We start from the raw sequence: 14174 nt of genomic DNA, 5'->3' as shown, positions 1-14174 counted from the left end.
AGAACCACATAGCCAGATTTGTACCCCAATTTGGTGCTTTGTAAAAGAGCCTAGATTGATCCAAATTGGTTCAGAGGTTATTTGATTCTCCTCGGAGTCTGAAACCAAAGCCCAATTCAGAAAAATGAAGCTTAATGTCTCCCCATTCAGTATTATAGAGATTTAAAAAAACAAACTGAAAACTTTTTTGTTTGTTAAAAACAAACAGATTTGTATTTTTTTTACAAAAATGGACAAAATTTGCAGACTTAATAGTATCACTTGATTGGAGAAAGCTAACTTCCAGGCAAATAGGTTGAGATGCTTTGTTTTGTTTTGGACACCTGTAAAGCTTAATTTGTAAAAAAAAGGACTGTTTGTAATCAGGGCAGCTAACCTTTTTTGGGGGGAAGGAGTCACAATGACACATAGTCCACCCTCCAGTGAGTGCTTGTCAAAGTGGGCATGACCAAAGTCTAAAAGTTGGCACGACCAATTTATTTCTTGCACAGTACAATGTACAGTATGGAGGAGAGTTTTAAGGTATAAATGTAGGCAGGTGCTTTGGTAGTCTTGCCTTAAGTAGGGATTGATAAAGGTGAACTTCACACACCCTGTTCTCTCTCTGTGTGTTTTTTTAATTATATAGAGTACTTGTTGATTCTTTTTGCATTTATATTCACAGCAGTTCTGCAAGGTCAATTAGTTGTCATTTCTGATTCACACAAGTCAAAAAGAAGTATTACTGTGTTATATAGTCACAGGTGTATCTTTAACATGGGTACTGATAATGCAGCATTCTTATAAAGGTAAAGGTAAAGGGACCCCTGACCATTAGGTCCAGTCGTGGCCGACTCTGGGGTTGCAGTGCTCATCTCACTTTATTGGCCGAGGGAGCCGGCGTACAGCTTCCAGGTCATGTGGCCAGCATGACTAAGCCGCTTCTGGCGAACCAGAGCAGCGCACGGAAACGTTGTTTACCTTCCCGCCGGAGCGGTACCTATTGATCTACTTGCACTTTGACGTGCTTTCAAACTGCTAGGTTGGCAGGAGCAGGGACCGAGCAACGGGAGCTCACCCCGTTGCAGGGATTCGAACCGCCGACCTTCTGATCGGCAAGTCCTAGGCTCTGTAGTTTAACCCACAGCGTCACCCGCGTCCCAGCATTCATATACTTGCACGTATTATCCTTTATGAAGCCTGTAAGATGACACTGTATGGTGTAACAGTGTAGATGTGTGATATGCCTGATGGCTACTATACATTAAGCTGGATTGGCAGGGGACAATTTATGAAACAGAGGTCTATTTGTTGTGCGTCCATGTTTTAATTGCTACACGTATTTATAGTGCAGTTCTGATGGATTTTAGCATATCAGCACTTCATAGTTCCAGACGTAGACCGAAAGCATTGGCACCGTCGCATGCGAACAATAGAAGGGGATAGATTGCTATCCAGCCACGAGGTAAGATGAATGGCCTATGCATTTCAGCCAGGCATTGTCTGCTTAGCATATATATGAGAAAGCCAGCTGAACAGGAAATGGCACACTTCCCTCCAGCCTCCATCCTTGTCATGAAGTGAAGGTTCTTGTATCTACGCTACAGAGTGCTCTATAGGGAGCCAGGCATGTAACCCTCTAGCAAGATCTTCATCTTGGTGGCAGCTCAGCTGTCTGGGCATCACTCAGTAGGGAGAGAAATGGATAATACAGAACCTTTGCTGTAGGAAAGAAGGGGTATCTGCAACATAGTAATGTGGAGGAGTTGGGGGGAAGGACACCTACCAAAATTCTTCACAGTGCCTTGGAGAATAAAGACATAATTATCAATATCCCACAGCATACAGCAGCCCATGTATCCCCCCTTTATGGCAGTGTTTTCCAGACTTTTTTGAATTTGCCCCAACCCCTGAACTTACTGAGTCGACACAACCAGATACCAATCATGTGTTCCAAAGCTGAATGTTTTCTTTGAACGTAGTCTAATGCAGACAATCTGCTCCATTAGAAAAAAGGAATCACTCTAATCACCACCTAAAGCCACCAAAAAGGAAGCATCAGAATAAAGTAGCAGCCTATGCCAAATCCCATTCTTCCCAAATCCCATTGGGATAACGGGACGTTAAGGATGCAGTTGCTACACAAGGTGGATCGGAGAGGGGCCACCAGAGGGGGGATATTCACTCTGTCTGAATAGTGACTGGGCCGGGGAGTTGCCACCTGTTCCACCATCTCTGAAAACTTCACACGGCTTCCTCCTGCTCCAGAGGACACCTGTGTCCCAAAGGGAACTCCTCCCACAGTTTAAGAATCATTGCTGGGATGGGTATTTTAGCTGTGTTGGGTATTTTAGCTCTATAAAGGTTTTTCTTTTATCCACATACACCTGGACTACATGCTAGAATATGGCTGGACCAGCTATGCAGATAGATAGATAGATAGATAGATAGATAGATAGATAGATAGATAGATAGACAGACACACACACAAAATAAAAATATTGGGTACCTTAAAGACTAACAAATTTTATTAATGCATAAGCTTATTACAGACTGACAAATTTAAGTTTATGTCATAACATTTGTTCCATATATAAATGTTTATTGAAACTTTTCAACCTACAATGCAATAAAAATCAAACTAATCTAAAGAAGAAACAAAACCAAAGAAAGAAAGAGAAGGAAAGAAGAGAAAGTGAGAGGAGAGAGAGAGAGAGAGAGAGAGAGAGAAGACAGAGCCTGCTATCAATAGATCTTAAACCTTATCTCACACAGAAGGGGGTAGACCCTCCCAGTTCTCACCCCCCTCTGAATCCTTTATGTACTTAGAAGTTCCCCATAACTCTTTGAAGGCCCTTCCATACCAGAAAGATTTTGCCTAGAGGTACCATGTGAGACTTCAGCTGTTGAAGATGAGATATGAAGAAAAATATAGACCCAATCAACATGCTAGAAAGGGATTTAGGAAAATTGTATGTAGCTGGGACTTCCAATTCCTTTGGAAACAGAAGCAGAAATTGCCTCTATTCACATTTTCATCACTGTAAATCCATCCAGCAAATATTATCAGTATTCACTCACACCATTCTTGGTTTTTTGTTTTGAAGGCCTAAGCTGATACGTAATTAATTATGGGTGTTTTTAACATTGTTTTGATGTTTCTTGTATATTAAAATGAATGGTGTGGAAATAATCACACCTTTAATTACTTTTAATTCATAACTTATGTAAATTATGTAACCTATGATGTAAAGTATGTTAGATAGCAGATAGCAAAACAAATAATGTAACATTTGGTGGGAACTGGACTGCAGCAGTATGGAAACAGCCGTGATTGTGACCAAGGCTGGTTGACATGGAAATTTCTGCCTTCACTTCCTTATACAGTAGTGAAGTCTAGGGCAGGGGCAAAACTAGGCTTTATTTCATCCGGGTCAAAGACCCAGTTTGGCACCACTGCTACGAGAATTTGCATACATACACACACACACACACACACACACACAGGCTGGGAGCCTCAGTGGTGCCCCTCTGGAGGCTTCACCAGGAGCAAACTCCCCACCCCTCTCAGCTATTTTTCATCATCAAGAACAATTTCTTTTAATACTATATTAAATAATATTGAATACAATTCTCTATTTAAGCAAAGGCTTGGGTTAGTCAGTTGGCATTACAAGCTACAAGAATTTGCTGAAATGGCACAGTTAACAAATACCCTGAGAGGCAATTCAAAACAAAAAATTATGGAAAAGTGGGATAGATATAAAACATATGTTCAAAAATACAGTAAAGGTTCGCTATCTATGCTAGCATTTGATTGACGTTGGAGTGAGACTGAGTTCACAAATAAGACTAGGAGCACATATTGATATAGGAATGTATTAGATAAAATGTAAAGAATATACAATAATAAGAGTACATTCATTTGTAAAAAAGGAATATACAACGGGATAGACAGGAAGTCTAGTGTGTTGGTATGTATATGATTTTGGGGGGGTTGTTTTTGTTTTTTCTCTTTGTTCTTTCTTTTTTTTGTTTCATTTTCTTGATAGGTATATAAAATTTGTATATAATTTCTGCATACATGTTGGAAATTATATTATAGTAAGTGCTGTAATGTAATATGACAACATTTACTGATGTAATATAAGAATGTTAACAAATAAATAAAATGCAAATTCAAAAAAGAAAAGGATAACTCAGTTGGTTAGTGTGGTGCTGATAATGTCAAGGTTTGGTCCTCATATGGGACAGCTGCATATTCCTGCACTGCAAGCGGTTGGACTACTAGATGATCCTCAGGGTCCCTTCCAACTCTACAGCCCATGATTCTCATATCTATTAGCTTTTTAACCATCGAGAGTCAGTCCTGGTTGCTAAAACACACTTTCTTTTTGTTTTCTTCTTCTTCTTTAAAAAAAAAGGAGTTTTAAATCACTCCATCAAAAAAAGCTGGTTGCAAAATATGTTTCAAATTGATCTGAGTTCCCAGAGTTCCCAAATAATAAAGCAGCACACCAGCCTCCTTTGGTAAATAAGGCAGATACAGTACACATAATGAGAAAACCAATACTATTAAGCTGGCACATTAAGCGTGAAGACATGAGTTTAACAAGATATTAGATTATCTACAGACTGCATTGTAGAAGATACATGTCTAGGCATCAGTTCTTTTTTTTTTTTTTTTTTCATGCATAATTTTTATTAGTTTTCAAAAGTCATAATACATAACAAACTTAATCAAAACTTATATCTGTCACTTAGAAAAGAAAAGAGTTGACTTCCTTCAGTCATTTCACGAATCGTCCAAAGTAACATTAAACAATAAATCCGCATTTCCATATTTGTAAAGCCATAAGTCATTCTCATCCATCCATTTTCTTTTAGCTTTACTCTTTTCTCTTACAGAGCTTCTTGGAAACCTACTAGTGTTGTCTGTTCATCGATTAAGCTTTTCAGATATTTCGTAAAACTTTCCCAATTTTCAACAAATCTCTGATCTTTGGTATATCTAATTTTACATGTCATCCTATCCATCTCCACATATTCTAATAATTTGCTTCTCCATTCCTCCGTTGTTGGGATACTCTCCTGCTTCCAATTTTTTGCTAATAGGACCCTTGCTGCCGTTGTTGCGTATTGGAACAATTTGTAGTCTTTCTTCTTAATTTCTTTTCCTACCAAACCTAACAAGAACGCCTCTGGTCTTTTATTGAAGGTATACCTTAACATTTTTTTCATTTCATCATATATACTCTCCCAGAACCTTATAACCTTTGGGCATTCCCACCACATATGGTAGAACGTACCTTCCCTTATCTTACATTTCCAGCATTTGTTGCAGGATCCATACATTTTAGCTAACTTAACCGGAGTCAGGTACCAGCGATAAAACATTTTCATTAGGTTCTCCTTAAGTGTCACACAGGCCGTAAATTTTAGGTGTTGTTTCCAGAGTTTTTCCCACTCTTCATAGTAAATATTACGGCCGAGATCTCTGGCCCAATGGGTCATTACCGCCTTAACCTCCTCATCAGCTAAGTTCCAGTCCAGTAAATACTTGTACAGTTTAGATAGTATTTTTATATTGCTCCCCAGAACCTCAGATTGGAATCTAGAATTATTGTCGGCATAGCCTTTATCTTTTACGTCTTTCCTGAACATTCCATTTATTTGGTGGTAGTGTAGCCAATCGTATACTTGAGATTTAACCTGGTCGTACGGCCTCATTTTCCATTTTCCTTCCTCCTTCATGAGCAGTTGTTCGTAGGTTGCCCAATTGGTTCCCATATTGATCTTTTTGATGGCCATTACCTCTAACGGGGATAGCCAATGTGGGGTTCTGGGTTCTAACATCTCCTTATATCTTTCCCAAACCTCCAACAATGGACCCCTAAATACATGGTTCCCAAATCCTATATGGCCCTTCTTCCGCCCATGCCACAGATAGGCGTGCCACCCATATCGGTTGTTATGACCCTCTAAATCTAGCACTTCCCCATCTTCTAATTTTATCCATGTCTTTATCCAGCATAGGCTGGATGCTTCGTAATAAATCCTCAAATCGGGAAGGGCGAAGCCTCCTCTTTCTTTCGTATCCGTCAAAATTTTAAACTTCACTCTCGGCTTCTTTCCTTGCCAGATGAATCTGGAAATATCTCTATGCCAGGCTTTAAATATCTTAGTACCCTTGATGATCGGGATATTTTGGAAGAGGAACAAAACTCTTGGAAATACCGACATTTTGATTGTGGCTATTCTACCCCAAAATGACAATCTTAACCGACCCCACGTTTCCATATCCTTCTTAACTCCTTTCCATACCGCTTCGTAATTATTTTTGAAGAGATCTATATTTTTTGGCGTAACCCATATCCCTAAGTATTTCACCTTCTTAGTTACCTCTATTCCTGCTTCTCTTTGTAGTTCCTCAATTTCGGCTGCCTGCATGTTTTTAGCTATTATTTTTGTTTTTCTTTTGTTTAATCTAAAGCCTGCAACCTCGCCAAATTGGTCAAATTCTCCGAGTACCTTTTTTGTTGATTCTAATGGCTCTTCCAACGTTACAACCAAATCATCTGCGAAGGCTTTTGTTTTATGCTCATGCTGGCCGACCCTGATACCTTTAATTTCTTTGTTTTCTCTGATGGTTTTTAGTAGGACCTCTAATATCGTTATGAATAACAGTGGGGACAGTGGGCAACCCTGTCTTGTTCCCTTGGTTACTGTTATTTCTTCCGTCTCTACGTTGTTTATTATTAATCTTGCCTTTTGTTCCGTATATATTGCTTTAATGCCGTTAAGAAATTCAGTACCCACTTCCATGTAGTCCAATTGTTTCAAAAGGAATTCCCAATTTACGTTGTCAAACGCTTTTTCAGCGTCCACGAAAAGCAGTATGCCTTGTTTGTCGCACCTTTCTGTTAGATATTCTATGATGTTTATAATATTCCTTAGGTTGTCCTTCATTTGCCTGCCCGGCAAGAAGCCGGCTTGGTCTCTATGAATATTATTTAGCAAGATGTCTTTAAATCTTCTTGCCAGGACTCCCGCAAAAATCTTATAGTCTACGTTTAATAAAGAGATCGGCCTGTAGTTTTTAATTTGATCTAATTCTGAATCTTGCTTTGGAATTAATGTTATCAGTGCCTCCTTCCACGTCTCCGGTATTTCTCTTTCCTTCAGAATAATATTCATTACTTCTTGTAAGGGATATAACAGAGTCGGTTCCATCTCTTTATAATATCTACTAGTGAACCCGTCTGGGCCCGGGGCCTTCCCATTTTTTAGGTCTGATATTATTGCTTTTATTTCCTCCACCTTGATCGGGGCATTTAATTTCTCTTTGTCTGCCGGGGGAATCTTTTTTATATTCTTAGATGTTAAGTATCTCTCTATTTCCCTCGTTTTATTCTTTCCTGAGTCTCTGAAGAGTTCCCCATAAAAGTCCACAAATGCTTTTCTTATTTCTTTAGGTTTGTTTGTTTCTTCTCCTTCCACCACTATCCTATTTATCGTATTCTGTTCCTTCCTTTTTTTCAATTGCCAAGCTAATATCTTCCCCGTTTTGTTGGCATGTTCGAAATTCCTCTGTCTCAATCTTTTAATTTTCCATTCTATCTCTCTATTTATCAACATTGTATATTGGGATTGTAAAACTTTTATGTTCTCTTTTAATTTCTTATTTTTTGGGTTTTTGATTAGCTTCTGCTCGTTTTCTGCTAATTGTTGCATAATTTCTTTTTTCCCTTTTTCCCTTTTTTTGTTCTTAATTACACTCTGTTGAATAAAGAAGCCCCGCATTACCGCCTTTCCTGCGTCCCATACCACCTTAGGTTTTGTATTTTTGCCTAAGTTATCTTCAAAGTATTCTTTTAATCTATTTTGGGCCTTTTCTACTACCTCTTGGTCATCTAGCAGATAGTCCTTCAATTTCCATCTAAATAGTCTGCTTTCCTGTTCTTTCAATTCCATTTTTATTGGATTGTGGTCTGAAATGGTTCTGACCTGAATCTCCACCCGTAGAGATCTTAGAACTAACTCCTTCGAGACCCATATCTGATCTAGTCTTGATGATGAATCATTAGGTTCTGAATGGAAGGTGTATTGCTTTTCTAGGGGGTATCTAAACCTCCAAATATCTACCAAATTACAGTTTTGTACCAGGGAGAAAAAGGTTCTGGGCAGCTTTCCTTCTTTTCCTTTTGTGTCCCTCAATCTGTCCGCTTCTAACGACATAACAAACAAAGTTTCCTGTCTAGGCATCAGTTCATTTTTTCTAAGCTTTGAATAAAGCTGAGTTGAGGAACATGGTTCCTCATGAACCATGTTCGTTCTTCCATTACTCCTCCCCACACAGGTTCACAGCACACATTAAGCTGAATTCTTTAACAACAGGCATATCAGTACCAAGGAACAGGTCCAGTTTTTAGTTTAAAGAAATATACAGTAGTACCTTGAGTTACAAACGCCTCAAGTTACAAACACTTCAGGTTACAAACTCCGCTAACCTGAAAGAGTTACCTCGAGTTGAGAACTTTGCCCCAGGATGAGAACGGAAATCGTGTGCCGGCAAGGGGGCCCATTAGCGAAAGCACGCCTCTAGTTAAGGTCTGTATAGTCAAAGCTATGGTTTTCCCAGTAGTGGTGTATGGAAGTGAGAGCTGGACCATAAAGAAGGCTGATCACCGAAGAATTGATGCTTTTGAATTATGGTGCTGGAGAAGACTCTTGAGAGTCCCATGGACTGCAAGAAGATCAAACCTATCCATTCTGAAGGAAATCAGCTCTGAGTGCTCACTGGAAGGACAGATCCTGAAGCTGAGGCTCCAATACTTTGGCCACCTCATGAGAAGAGAAGACTCCCGGGAAAAGATCCTGATGTTGGGAAAGTCTGAGGGCACAAGGAGAAGGGGACGACAGAGGACGAGATAGAATCATAGAGTTGGAATAGACCACAAGGGCCATCGAGTCCAACCCCCTGCCAAGCAGGAAACACCATCAGAGCACTCCTGACATATGGTTGTCAAGCCTCTGCTTAAAGACCTCCAAAGAAGGAGACTCCACCACACTCCTTGGCAGCAAATTCCACTGTTAAACAGCTCTTACTGTCAGGAAGTTCTTCCTAATGTTTAGGTAGAATCTTCTTTCTTGTAGTTTGGATCCATTGCTCCGTGTCCGCTTCTCTGGAGCAGCAGAAAACAACCTTTCTCCCTCCTCTATATGACATCCTTTTATATATTTGAACATGGCTATCATATCACCCCTTAACCTCCTCTTCTCCAGGCTAAACATGCCCTGCTCCCTTAGCCGTTCCTCATAAGGCATCGTTTCCAGGCCTTTGATCATTTTCGTTGCCCTCCTCTGGACACGTTCCAGTTTGTCAGTGTCCTTCTTGAACTGTGGTGCCCAGAACTGGACGCAGTACTCCAGGTGAGGTCTGACCAGAGCAGAATACAGTGGCACTATTGCTTCCCTTGATCTAGATGCTATGCAGCCCAGAATTGCATTGGCTTTTTCAGCTGCCGCGTCACACTGTTGGCTCATGTCAAGTTTGTGGTCAACCAAGTTTGTGGTCAACCAAGACTCCTAGATCCTTTTCACATGTACTGCTCTCAGGCCAGGTGTCCCCCATCTTGTATTTGTGCCTCTCATTTTTTTTTGCCCAAGTGCAATACTTTACATTTCTCCCTGTTAAAGTTCATCTTGTTTGTTTTGGCCCAGTTCTCTAATCTGTCGAGGTCGTTTTGAAGTGTGATCCTGTCCTCTGGGGTGTTAGCCACCCCTCCCAGTTTGGTGTCATCTGCAAATTTGATCAGGATGCCCTTGAGTCCATCATCCACGTCATTGATAAAGATGTTGAATAAGACCGGGCCCAAGACAGAACCCTGTGGCACCCCACTAGTCACTCTTCTCCAGGATGAAGAGGAACCATTGATGAGCACCCTTTGGGTTCGGTCAGTCAGCCAGTTACAAATCCACTGAGTGGTAGCATAGTCAAGACCGCATTTTACCAGCTTTACAAGAATATCATGGGGCACCTTGTCGAATGCCTTGCTGAAATCAAGGTAGGCTACATCCACTGTGTTCCCTTCATCTACCAGGCTTGTAATTCTGTCAAAAAACGAGATCAGGTTAGTCTGACTGACATGACTTATTTTTCAGAAATCCATGCTGACTATTGGTGATCACAGCATTCCTTTCTAGGTGCTCACAGACTGTTGGCTTAAATATGGTGGAACAGTGTTCTTGAAGCTACCAGCATGAGTTTGACCAAACTGCGGGAGGCTGTGGAAGACAGGAGTGCTTGGCGTGCTCTGGTCCATGGGGTCATGAAGAGTTGGACACGACTAAACGACTAAACAACAACAACAGTTAAGAACAGTTTCAGGTTAACAACGTATTCTAAATAATTTGCCTACCAGATAATTGTAACAAAAACCCACCACTAAGCAGTTTATATAATATCCATATATTTAAATTACCAGTGAAAAATAAGAAATTAAAAACATGTAAACCGAACAACATTTATGTACTTAGGACTGGGGCTGAGAAAGACGACTGCTAGAATGGTCAACTGTTTCTTTTGTTCAGTAAACTGCCCTATCCGGGTGGCAACCAAATGCCTATGGGAAGACTTAAAGAAAGCCATGGGCACTGTCCCCTCTGGCATTCAGATGCGTACTGCCTCCAACTGAGGAGGACAAACATGTGGATATAAACTTTATCTGCCTTTACTATTTCACCGAAGACCTATCAGTTCAAACATTTTACAGCACCTAAAAATTATTACAAAGGCTCGGGCAAGTTTTAGTTGGGACAGAATATCTGTGGCAAGTAGGGACTGGGAGACATTCAATTCAGGATGCATTTGAAGCCAGAACTATCAAATCTGCACTTTCCAAAGCAATATGCAAAGTGAAACACAGCTCACCTTTGAAATTTGCACTTATTCAAGTTTTGCAATGCACTTTCCCAATCAAATTATGCTTACAAAAACGCATATATTAGGGGAAACTGCTTGCAAGAATGCATGCATTAGTCAAAACTGCATGTAAAAATGGGTTTAGTTGGAGAAAGTCACACTAAAATGCTAAGAAAGTTTTATGGCGATTTAAAAAACAAGCAAACTATGAATTGTAGCAAAATGTAGAGAATTAAATTTAAGACTAGAAAAATGAGGAAGTGAGAGAACTGAAATTGACAGATCCTTCAATTTCTAGAGGCCAACACTGACTATGAATATGCTCCCAGTGGCAGATCCTAGATCACTATCTCTCCTGTGTGGAGGCAGCTGTGGTCATAACAAATCTGTGTGCAAGATGATGTGAACAAGAATTTTAAAAAGAGCAAGCTATAAAACCAATGTGATTTTGGGTCCCTACCAGCACGACAATCTGGCACAGTGACATCTAGCAGTCGGGGAACATTATGGGCAGCTGCAAAAGTAAAGTGCTTTGGAATGGTCCAATGACTGTAAACGCTGTTGATGAAACAATACAGTACTGAAGGCCAAATGCCACTTGGCAATGGGACAAAAGGCCTGGGAGCAAGTACATGATGCTGACAACTCACAGCAGCATGTGTGTGTTGTTACCTACTTTGCTAGACAAATGACAAAGACAATGCCATGCCCAAACCCCTGCCAGTCTTCCAGCTGCTCACACATGAAGGAGGCCTCGTGCATCCAGGGCAGAGACACATGGAACACATGCTTGGAGAGATGACTTCAACATTATCTTCACACCCTGCTGTGCTTGGAAGCTTAGGGAGAACAGTAAGTGCCTATTATTAGTCATGTTAGGTTAAGTACAAAGAAGCTAATAGATTCTGTGCCAGTGGAATCCTCCTATATGTATGCTAAAGAAGAACAGAGCTAAAGTTACTGAGAACATGTCTCTAAAGCAGAGGTGGTGAATCTGAGGCCCTCCAGATCTTGTTGGACTACACCTCCCAGCATCCCTGAGCACTGACCATGCTGGCTTGGGCTGATGAGAGTTGGGAATCCAACAACACCTGGAATGCCATCAGCCCCCTATCCTTGGTAAAGCTTCAGCCTTCAGTTCTTGCATCCTACTTCAAGTGTTTAGATGTTCTCAGGAGCATGAGAGGATTTCAAGGAGTGTGAGGCTTAGGCATGACATCTGGGCACTTTCCCCATCATTAGTATCTATTTCTTTTAATAACTATATTCCCCACAGGCCACAGGGGTGGTTTTCAGTATGGTATATTAATATAATTTTAGAACCTACCATTTTTCTTCATGGTAATAAACAAATCTAGTGTATGCAGTGATCTGATCATTCATTCCATAATTTATTTATATCGAAGATGTTCAGCATCTGAAGCAATCACAAAACCTCTTCACTGGAGTACACCTGTACTGAGAATCAAAGATTTCTTCCACATCGCCTCACTATTATAAACACTTTTTGGTTGGAAAGTAAGCCATAAAATCTTATTCCTTGAATCTAACAATCCTTGAGCATCCTAGGAGAGTCGCTCAGCAAACATAACCCAAGGTAGCCATGGCTTTTTTTCCAGCGGCTTTTGATTTGTAGAGGCAAATGCCCTTGACAAATGACAGTATAATTTACAAATTCATATGATCAGATTTGGCATCTACAAATCTCCCCTGATACACCTAGGCTGGCTTGCATTTCTATAGCTCTCACTTGACTTGTTCTGATTGTGTATATTCTTTACATTATAAGGAAACAGACTGTGGCACTGAAAAGCTTTGTTGGAACAAAAACTTATGGAAATTATGGCCAAGAGCACTTAAGTGGGATGCAGACTCTGAATTTTGAAGAGGATGTTCAGAATCTGTGTTAGATATAGAAGCATTGGATTTGGGAGGTCACAAGTATCACAAACTCATTAGCAGCACAATCTACGCAGAAATAAGTGCCAGTAAATTCATGTGTCTGAGTAGAAACAGCTCCACTGGTGTTTATGGACAAGGTTATAGCCAATAGTGGACTACAACTCTCATAATCCATGACCACTGCTCATGCTGACTGAGGCTACTGGGAATTGGACTCCAGTAACATCTGCAGGGTACCCCATTGGCTATCCATGTTGGTTAGGAATGGTAGCCCTTTCAGGTCTTAGCCTACTGCTTCATATATATATCAGTATGTACATTTTACTGCCCAATAGCTTGATTGTTTGTAGGGAGAAATATTGTAGGTGATGTATGGTTTGGGAAGGACCATTTTCTCACAAAAGCATCGTTTTCCTTTGCCATGATCCAGGAGGCTGAGCCAGCCATTTTTTCTAATGCCTCCAACATTAAGTCCCATAAAGAATTAAATAGGAATGTCAAACACCCTGGTAATAGAAGACACAGGAAAAGTAGGACTATGGAAGTTCAACAGATGTTCAGTAAAATTCCAGGATATGCACAAAAAAGCCATGCAATTACTTGCCATATGACAATTTGCTCTCTGCTGAATGTCATGATAAAGTCAGAATTTCAAACATTCAAAAGGCTGGGCAAAATGGTTGGAAAGAAATGTTTACAAGCTCATGATAACTATACCCTCAGCTCCATGGAGCTTCATTTCTTTCTGTGCCTGTGATACTATCTCCATTTATAATGGCCAAGATCAAGAGATAAAATGTAGTGGCTTTATTAATGAAGGGTTGCACTCTGAGTGCACTCTTCCAAAGATCCATCATTCATGTTCCAGAGCCAACAAAGGGAGAAACTCATTTCCCTCTTGGTGAAATCCACTTTTGCTTTAGCTCCAGATGAAACATGAAAAGATCCCCAGTGTTTTTTCCGCCTACCTTTTAGCTTTTGTACTGATCAATCCTAGCAGAGCTTGTAGCTCTGTATCAGGTGCCTGTCAGTACTGGCACTATATCTGCCTAAGTAATGATATGACTTTCTGTCAATTTACCCAGACATTTGTGTTATTGCCACTTGCCCATCAGCTAACATGTGGTTTCTCTAATGTATGTAGGAGATTGAGTGGGAGAGAAACTGTACTAAGGGCTAAAAACACACTGTTCCATTATTCATCACTTCCTTGGCTTGCTATCAAGCTTTTGTAGAAATGGACGGTATGTAGAAACATCTAGCAGTTAAGCACTGGGAACAGTCAGGGAGCAATTCTGTGCTCTATCCTAATTTGTTGCCTCCCATGATGCATTGTCTAATTTGGATCCATTTGGAGGCATTTTGTCCA

The 14174-nt window shown here is 40.3% G+C and overlaps 1 protein-coding gene across 1 annotated transcript in view; it reads right to left on the bottom strand.

The window, feature by feature from the left end:
- LOC310709079 (tigger transposable element-derived protein 1-like) overlaps positions 1-14174 on the bottom strand; it is an 877074-nt gene that overhangs the window by 545383 nt on the left and 317517 nt on the right. The gene's annotated exons all lie outside the window — the stretch shown is intronic.

The sequence above is a fragment of the Podarcis liolepis genome (assembly GCF_965112155.1).
Source record: "Podarcis liolepis genome assembly, chromosome: 6".
NCBI classification, from domain to species: Eukaryota; Metazoa; Chordata; class Lepidosauria; order Squamata; family Lacertidae; genus Podarcis; species Podarcis liolepis.
The sequence above is the reverse complement of the archived record's forward strand: the minus strand, read 5'-3'. Positions and strand labels throughout refer to the sequence as shown.